Raw genomic sequence first — 13224 nt, 5'->3', positions numbered from 1 at the left:
AATATATATGGTTTAGGGGTCGGGATCTTGACCACTTACAAGATATTAGAACTTTCTTAAATGGCAGGGGGTGGGGGTGACCCCTGGGGACTAACCCTGTATTACATTTGATGTGCTTTATCATGACAAACCAGAATATATATGGTTTAGGGGTGGGGATCTCGACCATTTACAAGATATTAGAACTTTCTCAAATGGCAGGGGGTCGGGATGACCCCTGGGGACTAACCCTGTATATCATTCAAACCATCTTAGCATGACAAACCAGAATATATATGGTTTAGGGGTGGGGATCTTGACCACTTACAAGGTATTAGAACTTTCTTAAATGGCAGGGGGTGGGGGTGACCCCTGGGGACTAACCCTGTATTTCATTTAATGGGCTTTATCATTTAGAACATTTTCAATTAAAAAGATTGTGTCTATCACAAACGGTTTTCAATTTATAATCATTTGAAAATTTTAAAAAATAAAATCCCATAGGGTTCTATAGTAAAACCCTCTTTTCTTTTTGCCCCTCAAAGTACCCCTTTATAAACCCCATTGCACAAACAAAACCCTGATTGCACCACTAGACATGTTAGTCTAACATATTGTGAAACCCTAAGTTAATCTGACAAGCGGTTTTGGAGAACGGGTGCGGACAAGTTCAAAATTAAAAGCGGCGGAAGAAGAAGAAGAAGAAGAAGAAGAAGAAGAAGAAGAAGAAGAAGAAGAATAATAATAATAATAAGAACTGAGCAAAAACAATAAGTCTTCCCAAACTTCGTTTGCGAGACTTAATTAGCAAAATATATAGAATTGGGAAAGTAGTCTGCTACCAATAATTATACACACTTTTTAACATTCCTTAGACTTTTCGTCAATCGTGCATGGATCGGGTCATATCAAATGTGCAATAACAATATTCAATATTTAAAATTGCAATCAATATTAAATAAAGATTGATATCATTTTGATTATCTTTATGTAAAAATACCGGACTGGCTAAACATCACACTCACCAGGAGGTGGACATGGATGCTTACTATATACCTTTGTATGTATTATATCGATTGACTTCGTAATTAAAAGGCAACAACAAACATAATTGTATACAGTCGGATTTAAAAACACTTATTGCAGACATTGACTGTGATGATGATATCAGCCCCCTTTCCAACATATTTGATTTAAGACTCATTAAAGATACCAGAATTAAATTTTGTTTACTCCAGACACGCGTTGCGTCTACAAAAGCCTAATCAGTAACTGGTAACACTCGAATAAAAAAGTATAAAAAGGCAAAATAAAATACAGAGTTGAGGAGCGTTGAGGACCCAACATTTCGAAAGATTTTGTCAAAAACATCAAAAGACTGACAAAATTACATCCGAGGAGGCAAACGAAGGTCTGATAATAAATGCTTCGTTAATTAACTTGATGAAAATAAGTTTAAAGAATAAAAACAACAAAACAGTGAACGGAGAAGAACTGTAGCAGGTTAAAATCATATAACTATCTGCGTGATAGAACCAATGCAGAAGGAAATATCGAAATATTAGTATTCAAAAAGAACTTGCTGCATTCAAAACTTTAAAAAAATGAAAAAAAAACCAACAACATATATAGATATAAAAAGATGTGGTATGAGTGCCAATGAGACAACACTCCATCCAAGTCACAATTTGTAAAAATAAACCATTATAGGTCAAAGTACGGCCTTCAACACGGAGCCTAAGCTCACACTGAACAGCAAGCTATAAAAGGCCCCATAAATGACTAGTGAAAAACCATTCAAACAGGAAAACCAACCGTCTAATATATATGTAAGCGGCAATAAGTGAAATAAGGCATTAAGCTTAAATCCTAGGCAATAAGCTAACTCCTAGGCATTAAGTTATTGCCTGAAATTTTTAGGCATTAAGCTTATTCCCTGAAATCTGATGATGGTTTTTCAACCTATTGTCAAACATCATTTCAGGCAATAAGTTAACTTTGGTTTTTTTTTTATCTTCCAATTACATGTACATTCGGTTAAATTTTCTGATGAATACTATTTTGAAAGTTATATTCCAAAAATGAATATAAAGTGATTTAAAAGATCTTAAATTTTTGTTGATTTTTCGTATACAAAACAGAATTTACTCGTATGTCTTTGTGGTATTGCTCTTCAATGGTCGAATCGGTTTGAGCTGCTCAAAAATAGGTAACTGAAGATATGAAATTTTGCCGGTCACATCATCTTTCCATCTGTTTTATTGGATATGGGAATTTTCTTAAAGTACCATCTTGTTTTTTCACTTCTTAATCTTGATTATTAGCATTTAAACAAGAACCAATTTCTCTAATCTTTGCAGAATATAAATTTGAATCAGGGAAAACAAAGATCATATACCCAAAGCAAAAGTACAATAATCATTTGGCAAAGATCAAACTATCAAATTTAGAAAATAAGGCAACTATAGATAAAGGCAACAGTAGTATAGCGGTGTTCATAAGTCATAAATTGATTGAGAGAAAACAAATCCGGGTTACAAACCAAAACCGAGGGAAACACATCAACTATTAGAGGAAACAAAGGAACAACAAGAACACCAAAGTGCAACAAAAACAAACGCCAACACACATAGCAACGAACTATTTGATAAAAAAAGCCATATTCCTGACTTGGTACAGGACATTTTAAAAAAAAATGGTGGGTTGAACCTGGTATAGACTATTACAATTTAAAATAGTATGACATTTTTCACCACTGGAGGTTTGAAAGACTAATAACTAAAGCATAAGAGAATGATGAGGGAAATTTCAACGTTTATGTTTTTCTAGAGAAAGTGTATGGTATTTTGGGAAAAACACATACAGAATTATGTCGAAGTGGCCTACTATTATTATAGACTGTAGAATTTAACAACATAATAATGGCTTTGCAAACATTTTTCATGATTCCATTGTACTATTTCTTCCATTTTGTGAAAAGTGTAACATGATAAAATGTGCATAGGGAGTAGTACTAAAACACCGTTATATCCAAATCTTTTTGCAGAAGAGGAAAGGTTGATTTAATCGTTTTCCAATCAAAGTAAGATGGAAACTATATTTTCTGATAGTTTACCAAGATCACCTAAAACATTTATATTACTAGAGCTTTTACGACAAAATGTGCTTCAAAGGTGGCTTCTAATTTAGTTTTTGTTTTCACAATATTTGGTGTGCCACATAACAGCAAAGTGACAAAGGTCATGAATTTACAGCTAAGGTTATTTTGAATAAATGCTAGTGTGGCCAGAACTAGTTATAGTTCACGGGAAGCCAATACATCTCCATCACAGGGTTGTACTGAGTGGTCAAACGGAAATATTCATGACATGCTTACTGCATTGATGGGGAACAACGAAATAACAATAGTTATTGGAATCAAATTCGTCTATATACAAAAGAATTCTGCTCTACACAAAGGTATTGGACGATCACCAGGAATAAATGGTAGAAAAATTAAAACTGTGAAATGGTCTGTGCTATAATTCCGCACCAATTGTTAACAAAAAAATTTCAATACGATTTTCTATCAATATAAAAATAAGGTGGTGTAGTATGATTGCCAATTAGACAACTTTTCAACAAGTTTACATATAATTTAAGAAGTTTATTCAATGAGTTTTAACATCAATATTTTACTTATAATTTTATTTCATGTAATTGACATTCAAACTTTGGCTCCTATTATTTTATTATGAACAAAATGTATTTTAACTTTGAATATTTCTTTTTATTTACTGCCATTTTCATTTTAGGCATTAACATTAATGCGTGGGCATAATTTTCAGCATTTAACTTTAAATCCTAGGACTTAAGAGTGATGCCTAACATTATTTAGGCAATAGACTTACTGCCTAGGCGTTAGCTTATTGCCTAGGATTTAAGCTTAATGCCTAATTTCACTTATAGCCGCTAACATATATATATAAAAAAAAATGAGAAACGAGAAACACTTATGAACCACATTAACAAGCGACAACCACTAAACAATAGGTTCCTGACTTATGACAGGTGCAAACAAATGCAGCGGGTTTAAACGTTTTAACAGGCGCCAACCTTCACCCTTACCTGAATTAATAGTGTAACATCACAACATATAAAGACACACTATAAAATATCAATTGAAATAGCTTAACTTAATCAAAAGACATATTAACAAAATCAAGTAAACATACACTGAACGAATAAATTTGATCTCTGACAAAATATAAATACAAAATTAATATAAAAGGGGGTGATATGTAAAAAAAAAACAGAAAGGCAACTATGACCTTGAAAAAAATAACGTTAAATAAGATAACGTACGCAGGTAAATAAAACTAATTTTGTAGTAAGGAGTACATGGAGTACGGAAATATTTGTTACAAAATAAATCAATTTATTGTTCATAGTACGAGAACAGAAGTGAACATTTATCGTCGTACTAAATAATTATCAAAGGTGGTAAATATTAAAAATAGTGAGACGAGATATAACATAAAATAAGTAAACATTTTATAACAAAAATGCATTACAAATTATATCAACAGGTAAAATTAACACAAAGTACGATTTGAGAGTACTCGCAGTTACTGAAAGCTAGTTAAAAGCCAAAAACAATTGATAATAAAAAATCATGCATCAGAGACTAAAATCAACTTAAACACATCCCAGGAATATAGTGTTTTAACGTCATGGACAGCAAAGAAGACATGAATTGTGCAATGCCAAAAAAAAAGGGATCGATAGGCAGTAGGATAGTTAGGATTTAACCATTTAATATATATGTATAATGTTATATATAGATAAAGTAATCTCTATATATAAAATGAACGTGGGTGTGTATTTATACATCCCAAAAAAAAAAAAAACATTTGAAAAGAATACAAATTTAGTCATGTTTTAATTTGTTGATGACAAAATCGATATGTGTTCCAATGAAAACAATATTCAAAGATCTAATTACAACATTGATAAGACAACCTTTACTAATAAGTTTGTATAAAGGTTCGACATGTTCGATGAGTTTACACGGATCACATAGCGATTTCCGCGCTTTAAGAACAATATTATCGTAAAATTGAAGATGTAAAATACCGTTTTTTATAAGTTTTCTTCAAGTAAAGCCACATTTATCAATCAAATCTTTGTATCTATGAAAGAATTTAGTAAAAGTTTTAAGTAATTTATGGTAACGAAATCCTTGATTCAATAATTTACCAGTGATACATTGATTACGTTCGTTCAAATCTATGACATCACTACACACACGGGCATAACGAATAAGTTGTGATATATAAACACCGTATGATAGTGCCAATGGAACATCGCCGTCTGAAAAAGGAAAATTAACAATAGGGAATGAAAAATGTCTCTTTTGTCGTAATTTCAGTATGGAGTTTCCCTTTAGAAATGTAATGTCTAAATCTAGAAAAGGACAACCACTGCTGTTTATGTTAGATTTATTCAAAGTAAGTTCCTTTGGGTAAATTTCGGTAGTATATTTAGATAACTCTGGAATATTTAACGAACAAAAATCATCAAGATAACTGTAGGTATTGTTGAATGTATCAACCAAATGTAACAATGACGTGTCTTTACTGAGTTTGGTCATAAACTGAGATTCATAGCAATACAGGAATACATCTGCTATTAAAGGGGCACAATTAGTGCCCATAGGAATACCTACTTCCTGTCGATACACTTTATCGCCGAAACGTACATATATGTTGTCCAGGAGAAAATTTAAAGCTTCAAACATATCTTCACATCTCCAGTAAGTGTATCTAGCATACTTTCCTTTTTCGTTACAGAAAAAGCTTTAAACGAGTTACAGCAAATAAATTAGTAATGAGATTTTTCAAAAGACCATGTAATTAAACATGAAAACGTTTTCTTGATAAGATTGTGTGCAAGTGTAGTGTAGAGAGTAGAAAAATCATAACTGTCAACAGAATTAAAAGGACCATCAAAAGCACGTATTTTATCTAAAACCTCTAAAGAATTTTGAACACTCCAAAAATAATTAATACCATTATATTCATAACCTTTATTACAACAGTTAATAACAAGTTCTTTGTTAGTAGTAAGGGAGGTAGTTAGAAGTACTGACAGATTAGTAGTAAATCACTTACTAGATGCGGACATGAAACGAAATTTAAATGGTTGTTTGTGTAATTTAGGTTACCAGTACATAGTCGGGACTTTAAAATGTTCGGAAGAGGCTTTAAGCTGGGTAGTGGCAATGACATGCTTGTTTACAATTTGACTCTCTGTGAAGCGTAACATGTCTGGAAACTATATGATTAGACTGAACGAGGGCACATGAGATCAGTTATCTTGTGTACAGTGCAGAAACTTTGCGAAAAACTAATCAAATGGAACGTCGAATTGGATGATTTGAAGGACGCTGTTGGAAATAAATTATGAACATTATTAGAAGGCCAGACATAATTCTGAATAGTTACCTATCGGGAAAGAACCACTTAAATAACATATATAACATGTATTTACAGAAGGACATGGAAATATATTGGTCAGATATTGAGAATAGGTAACAATCGAAATATAAAAAAAGTGCTGACATAGACACCACACAGGCCAAGGAAGCCAGGACAACCTAGGGCAATAAGTGGACTGTTAAAATCATATCAATTTGGTTGCAATAATCTATTGAAAGATCGTTCAAGAATGTCTGTGTCACAGCTGACCATATGTATGTTTCACTTGTTCGTGTTATTGTTATCATGATAAAGTCACCTATTGATTTGTTGTGACATCACATTATGTATATTTCATTTCCTAGCCCTGGTTGCATGACATTTACATATTTTGTTTTCTAAAATTTATTCGAAAGTTAAGAACATACAAGCGAAAATGTATACTGGCAATGTATACAATTTAACAACTGAAATGAGCATTTTTCTCATCGATTATAATATTTATTTTATGTCATTCCTTTTCATTCTTTGTTTGTCTCGTCCTGTTACACAGAGGATTTCAGATTAATAGGAAGCACATATACATAAATGATAAAATCATAACACTAGCAACAGTCGTCATTGTGGTTTAAAACGATTGCATACATTTGACTTTGAATTAAAAACTTACAAATCTATTAGTTAAACTTGGGTCTGCTCCATGTTGAAGCAGTTCAATAACTAAGTGAGTGTGTCCATTTCCAGCTGCAAACATCAATGCTGTTTCCGCCTGAATATTACAAAATTTAGAATTCATATAGATCTGACTAGATGTTCAACATGTAACATAAAATAGGAATATACAGTAAGATTACCAATCCGACAACTATCCCACAGAGGCAAATAACGTAGTGTTCAGCAGTTATAGGTCAGCTTTAAAAGAACCTGACAAGACAAAATGTAAAACTATTACAAAAAAACCCACAAAGTCCTAATGTATGACTGAATTAAAAAAACGAATATAACAGACTGATGACAAACACTGGATCACTAGTTCTTAACTTGTGACAGGCATACAAAAAACAAGTGGCGGGATGACCTATAACCTGCACTAGAAAACAATTTTGATCTGAAACGGTTAAATTAATCTGAACAGTTCTTAAAAGACTGAACAATAAATTGTTTATATAAAAAAAAGGAGGCGTGGTATAATTGCCAATGAGACAACTCTCCACCAGAGTTGAAATGAAGATTGTTGTAAACAATTATACGCCACCGTACGGCCTTCACTAATGAAAAAAACTCATATCATATGATGGACTAAAAATGGCCTCGACATGAAAATTGTGAAAGAATTCAAACGAGAAAACAATTCATAACAACACAATTTACGAAAAACTAATACCAATCAACGACATCCAATGATCTACAGCCTCCTGAAAGGTAGTTCAAAGCCAAGTTATTTTCAGTCTTTTAATTAATTTTCTGCGGTATATTCAATACTGTTCAGGTCTGTGTAGTCTATTAAGATCTGTTCAGTTAATGTTCAGTTAATGTTCAGATTGTTTAGTCGTTATGTACCTGTTCACATCACCACCATACTGAATTGTATGAAAAGCTACTGAATTAACTGCAAGTGAATTGTTTTAACAGTTCTGAATTTACCACGTTAAACTTAAAGACTTAACAGGAATGAATTATGTATTTTCTAGACTTTTCAGGTGATGGTAAGTTTAAAATGACCGTTTAAGACTTATATTCATTTACTAGTGCTGGGACGATCGTTTTAAAGTACAACATAAGAACAAACTGTAAAAAAAAGTCGGTAATGGTTTGACTAAGCAGATCGGCACAAGGCAAAAAAAAGGGGGAAAACAAAAACAAAATATTTAAATACATAAGACACAAAGTACTGATCTAACAGAACTCAGAGGTACTGAAAGCTGATTCAAAGCTAATAAATACTATTAAATAGATCATATCACCCCAGACTGGCGTATCAACAAGTATATATCACACGGAACAGTCTTGGAAAAGTGCGACCTTGTGCATCGTCAATAGATAAGTACATAATATCGACAGCATGAAGAACCACATGTTTTATCAATAAAAAGCAATACATACCAGTTAAGTTTTAAATTATCAGAAGACAAAACCAATATTTGTAACGATTAAAACCATTTGCAATGATCTTAGTAGGGTGTCAAAAGTTATATCCTTTAACAACACGTTTTTTTTAAAGGATCAATAAGTGTGCATGAATCATTTTCAAATTTGCATTAATTTTTGACAACATCGCCGTAAAAAAATTGAAATTGGTATCCCCGTTCACATAAGATTTTCTACAAGAAAAATCAAATCTGCGAATCTATGTGCAAATTTAGTTAACATTTTCAGTATTTTTCGTCTACAGAGGCCCCTAGATTACGTTAAAAACTTCATTGCAACTTAAACCGTGACTTTAGAGACGGATAACATTTATTCGGTGTAAAATCTTTTAAGGTTGCATGTTTCATCCCTTTGTTGAAATTTATGATTCCATATTGTTTATTATAATTGGTACTTGTTTAGTATACTGTTATTATACAGTTATGGATTTCTTCTGTTATTAATTTTATTGTATTGGCACTTTTTATCCTTTTGAACCTTTTTAGTCACTTGATTATAATATGCAAGTTGGATTCAGATTTCTATTACCTGTTCATGTACCTGTTACGAAGTATATAATATTCGGCAATTGCTTTGTTGCTGCTGATGGCTAATTTCTTTTGTATATTTTTTTTGTTTCCTGTTTGGAATACGTTGGTTTATTGCCTCTTAGACGTAAACTTCGCATCCATTTTCATGGATGTTGGATGTGTACTCATTGATAACTAGTCTTAGATACATGATTTTTTTTTATCAGTTGCTATTTGCTTGAACTAGGTTTTAATAACTACGAGTTCTCTCAGATCTGTACTTTGTGTCTTTTTTGTTACTGTTAGTTTTTTTAGTGCTTTGTATCGATCTGATGAGTTAAGCAATCCACATTCTTTAGGTGCCTGGCCCAATTCCGGAGCCTGTAATTCAGTGGTTGTTGTATATCATATTAGTTTATCGTTTATTATTTTGTAGATAAATAAGACATTGAGTTTTCTCGTTTGAATTGGTTAACATTCGTCATTTTGGGGCAGTTTTTAGCTAACTTTGCGGTATGGGTTTAACTCATTGTTGAAGGTCGTACGGTGATCTATAGTTGTTAACTTCTACGTCTCTGGAGGAGAATTGTCTCATTGGCCATCATACCAGATTTTCTAATTTATATATAAGATACCAAGGTTGCAGTTCAAATGGATATTTACACAATCGTAAAACCCCTGTAAGATATGCCAAGTACTGTAAACATTAAGAAAAACGTCAAAATATCCTATTTTTATATACTAGCAATTTAGATTGCACCGATTTGTTGGATATTTAACGTTGTATTTAGGCTTTCTCGCACTTTTCTGCAGCGAATCTTACATTATCTTCTTCGGCGAAGTTGACATATGCTCCTTTCTTTAGGCATTTCCTCACATATTTTAGATCGCCAATCTTTGCATATTTTATCAGACTCTGAAATATAATTTGTTTATTTAAATTACATAATTAATAAAGTATTGTATATTATAATTGAGTCATTCCAACCATAGAACTAAATTGAATTGTGTTGAGCTGTTTTTCGAAATATTCGAAGAACTGGCTACTAAGTTAATAAGACCTTTGGGGACTAGCATTCCACTAATTGAGATATCGACACGGTGGTAATAATAACATACACAGTGCCAATTTACTGCACAAGACGCAAACTTCTGTTCATGTTTCATAAAATTCCATGAGGACACAATAAGTTGATGTTTTCAAATAAATTGTACCACACATCGCACCTTTGATATTGATGCCGATAACCGAATACGACGGATTGTAGGATCTCTGTGTCTCGCTTCTGCGATATTCGTCGCAGGCTTAACAATACTAAATGGTCCATGTGCTTATAGAATTCAGACATTTTTACCTCGTCCAGTTCTTCTTTACTCTCTTTTCTGGTAAACAAATCCATTCAATAAACTGTCACAACCAATTGCAACGATATAGTTGATAATGGTCTAGGATGGGAACCCTGCAAAACAATCAGTTCAAAGTGCTTAAAACGAAAGTTTACATTGATTTAAACAAACAAATATTTTTTATTATCAAATATTGGATTATATTTTTTGAGTTATCTGTGATTAATTTTTAAATTCCTGCTTCGTATAATCATGAAAATCTGGCCAATGTTGCAAATTCATGAATTCTTTTCGTCATTATCATACTAGCTTTTATCACATAAGAACAAAAACAGATGATTAATATAAACGACAGTTAGTTAAGGAATATTATGGAGTGGTCTGGCATTTGGGACTGTAAAATAGTAGATCACAATAGGTCTTATTTTGAACCAAGTCAGGAAATTTCGATTCAGGAAATCAAATTTCTAAGAATGTTCATTTAAACTTAATATGTGATTTTTTTATCTTAAAATTACTTATATTTTTACAAAAAAAAATATCATCTTTTAACTTAACATATCAAAAGGAGATAAATCAGAAATAGTATAATTTATAAAAGAATCTACATGCTTTTTTGTCTATTTTATGTTACAGCAGGGAAAACGTACGATTAAATATTTTTTTCTTTGAATATTCTGAAAGCATTGAATTAGAGCTATCTTCTCAGACATGTCTGGTGTAATATTCACAGTAATACACTGTTCATCACCGTGGCTGTTGGTTTTGTTATTTTGGGAATAACGGAAGTGCTATTTATAAATTAAATTCTATACTTAATTTTTAGTTACGCCCCCTATAAATATCTGACCATTCCGGTAAAACAACACAGACGCTATATTTATATTGTTGTCTAGATAATCGAGATTATGTCATAAGATAGCTTTCTTTACACTATTCCAAATATATATAGTTTCTATTTAATTTCTTTAAAACAGGACATACTATGCTACTATTACTAGTGCTAGGTCATTCCCGGCATCATTTAAGTTACGAAATGCAGCTTCCGAATTTATATTTTTTTTTTATCTCTTGATAAAGTGCAAATACGGCTACTTCCGGTTGATATTTTTTCAAGATGTCAGTAGGACAAAATAATCAATTAGCCTTCAATTTAACCATTTCAGGAACTATAACTCTTGTAAATGTCATCAGATAGATTTGGACCGAATGTACCATTTTTTGCTCTCAACAATCCAAACATTTTGCATCAGATATGTATACAAAGCTTTTAATGTTTGAGAGATGCACACACTACCAAAGGTCAAAATTTTGAATATGACGTTGACCTCTGACCTTGACTTCATTTTCCTAGTTGTGAGTTAAGGATCTCAAATCAATAAACCATAGGTCTTAACGGCTAAGGGTTAATTAGTAACGCTAACATGCGGATTAATCATATAATGACGGCATGCGGATTAATTATATAATGACGGGTAGATAACTCTTGCAAACTTTCACTTGATCGCTTCGACCCAATTTGACAATATATATGTAAGGATATGACAAACAATTTATAATTTTTTTTAACAATATTTTTTTTTTGTAACAAAGGATATGCAACCACAGCGTACAGGTAGATTACTCTTACAACGAAATTTTGTTAGCTTTGCATGGTGAAATTTAAAAGCGAATAAACTGTACGATATAAAATAAGAAATATCTAAGCGACATATAGCAAAACAAAAACTTTATACAAAAAAAAAATTTGGTGAAAAAAAAACATGAAAAAACCAAAAAAAATAATAATTTAAAACCAATTGTTCAAATTTTCTAAATAAATGATGAGAAGCTACGTCCGGTTTACTCAAAGTTACTATTGGTGTCTAATCATAGGTTTCTTTCCACTGATTCAAAACATAATGGTTTCTATATATTTTTGTCTGAAACACTTCCTTCTTCCGGTTTCGAAAATGTCATTTCCAGCCACATATGAAAGGTTTATTTACACTTATTCCTAAAATATATGCTTTCTGCATACTTTTGCCATACATATGGGAGATAATTTGCTACTTTTGGTAAAGAAAATATTACTTTCAGTGTGATGTGATGGCATTCTTTGGATTTATTCTTAAATATATGGTATCTATGTACTTTCAGTAAAAAAATGGGAGATAATCAGACACTTCCGGTAAACCGAAGGTCACATTCGGTGCCATTAGATGGCTCATTTTACACCGATTCCGAAAATATGTTTTTTTTTATACTTTTCTCAGAAATCAGGGAGATAATTAGCTATTTTCAGTTTACAAAGGGTTATCTCCGATGTTTTTTGAAGAGTACTGTATGATGATTTTAAAAATATATACTTTCTAAGGATTTGTGTGCAAAAATAGCTACTTCCGGTTTGTACAAGAACACTTCTGGTTGATATTTTCAAAGGGCATACGTTTTGTATCCTTTTTTCAAAAGACCTAAGGACTGTATTATGTACCAGTATGAAATAATAATCAATTATAATAAAATGTCATTACTGCAGGGGCAATAACTCATATGAAATGTCATCAGATTGCTTTGGACCGAACGTACCATCTCTTCCTGTCAATTACCCAAACATTTTACATCAGTTCTTTCGTATATTTCTTTTATAGTAAGACAGGTGATGCACATACAAGCAAAGGGCACAATTTAGGACATGACCTTGACTTATGACCTTGAGACTATTTTCTTTTTGGTAGACAAAGGAAATCAAATCCAGATACCCTAGATTCATGAGTTACATTTATATATCACTTATGTCATAT

The sequence above is a fragment of the Mytilus californianus genome, unplaced genomic scaffold, assembly GCF_021869535.1.
Source record: "Mytilus californianus isolate M0D057914Y unplaced genomic scaffold, xbMytCali1.0.p SCAF_29, whole genome shotgun sequence".
NCBI lineage: Eukaryota > Metazoa > Mollusca > Bivalvia > Mytilida > Mytilidae > Mytilus > Mytilus californianus.
The sequence above is the reverse complement of the archived record's forward strand: the minus strand, read 5'-3'. Positions refer to the sequence as shown.